At 44.6% G+C, this 1,875-nt stretch overlaps 1 pseudogene; it reads right to left on the bottom strand.

The window, feature by feature from the left end:
• Positions 1 to 201: 201 nt before the first annotated feature.
• LOC104595946 (putative serine/threonine-protein kinase-like protein CCR3 pseudogene) lies at positions 202 to 1,620 on the bottom strand (annotated as a pseudogene).
• Between the last annotated feature and the right edge of the window lie 255 nt (positions 1,621 to 1,875).

The raw sequence follows: 1,875 nt of genomic DNA, 5'->3' as shown, positions 1-1,875 counted from the left end.
AAAATCAGGTTTTCTAAAAGGGTAAATTACAAAGGCCCCCTGTATTATGGGGTATGTGACAAAGACCCCTTGTACTTTGTTTTGCGGCAAAGACCCCCCTGTACTATGACCATAAGATAAAGACCCCATTCAGCTAGCTTTCCGTCGCTGTTATAATATTTTTAATCCTCATACTATCCTTTGTAATAAGACAATTGGGAGAAAAACATTGTTCATCTTCCCCAACCTCACGATACATTGTTCATCTTCCCATTCATTCTCTTTTGGTTTACAATCCAATAATCAATACTTATATACATATAAACAAAAAAAAAAGGAAAAAGAAATTTAATCCAACAAACCGTAAAAAAAAGAGAAGAAAATTTGCAACCACGGTCGAAAATCAATAACATTCAATCTGATTTGAGAACAATTGAGAAAGTGGCACTCGCACTGTGCACTCTCCAAATTAGTCACAATGTCTGCCATCATGGGCCGATCCCTTCCCTCTAAGCTCACACACTTCACCGCCACTCATGCAGTTAGCTCCACTGCCTCTGCCTCGTTCACCTCCGGCACTCCCATCCTCCTATCTAACACCCTCTGCAACTCTCCCCCGTTAATCATGGGTACTGCATAGTTCACCACACTAATCAGTCCTCCCTCCTTGTCCTCCTTGAATAGTGTTGTCTTCCCCGTTAGCAGCTCCAGCAACACCACTCCCATCCCATACACATCACTCTTCGGCATCAGAACGTTCAGACCGTAATACTCGGGGTCAATGTACCCAACCGTTCCTACTGCTTTCATTTGCATGTATTCCCCATTCATCTCTGGCCCCATTAACGATAACCCGAAATCCAAAACCCTAGTCATCCAATTTCCGTCTAGCAAAATGTTTGACGACTTTATGTCTCTGTGAATTATCGACAGCATGGCGTCGTGAAGATACTCGATTCCCCTTGTGACATATAGTGCGATTTTGGTCCTCATCCTCCACAAGTTCAAAATACTGATGCTCTTTTCTATATTGCTCTTGAAATGTAGATGATCGTAGAGTATGCCATTCTTCATATACTTGTACACCAAAAGCCTCTCGTCTCTTTCTTCGCAGAAGCCCACAAACCAATTAGATGCTTGTGGTGAAAACGGGACAAGAAGGCTAGTTCCAAATCGAATGCGGTTTCCTTCTCCTGCAATTTCTTCAACTTGTGGGACGTCTCTCCCCTTTTAATTGCCACCTCACGTCCATCCACCAGCTTCCCCTTGTACACAATCCCGAAGCTACCCTTTCCAATCTTATTCTCCGACGAGAAGCTGTCGGTGGCCGCTGCAAGCTCCAATAGGGTGAACTCCTCGGCCCTGTCCACGTGCTTCGAAGAGGTCCCGCTCCTCTACCGCATAATTGCTTGGGAGCTCTGCTGCATAATTGCTTGGGAGCCCTGCCGCCTAATGGTGGATGATCTCGACAGAGCACTCAATGGACCACTGCTTGTTGGCATGCCAGCATTCGCATTGCCTCTGGTTATGGTGGGTTGAACAGAATTATAGACTTTCTTGTGCTGGCAACAACATATTCCAACCCACAAAATAAGAGTACATGCTCCCCAAAAGATCTCAACTTATCCTATAACGGCAAAAGCCAATAAACCCTTGCTCGTCTTTTTCAACTGTGACTATTGCGCTGGTGGCGCGGCGGCGGTAGGCCACGGCTTACAGATATTCCTAGAACCGTAGCAAAGACCTTGCGAATCACCATATATACCACAAGAGCAGTCTTGAACACACGGGCCATAAAGAATTAATACACTAACATAGAAGGGATTACCTGTTCATTTATCGTGAGATCAAGGGATGATGAACAGTGATTTTCTCCCAATTGTCTTATTACAAAGG

Source organism: Nelumbo nucifera, chromosome 5, assembly GCF_055504915.1.
Source record: "Nelumbo nucifera cultivar China Antique chromosome 5, China Antique-T2T, whole genome shotgun sequence".
NCBI lineage: Eukaryota > Viridiplantae > Streptophyta > Magnoliopsida > Proteales > Nelumbonaceae > Nelumbo > Nelumbo nucifera.
This window is presented reverse-complemented; position numbering and strand designations above follow the sequence as displayed.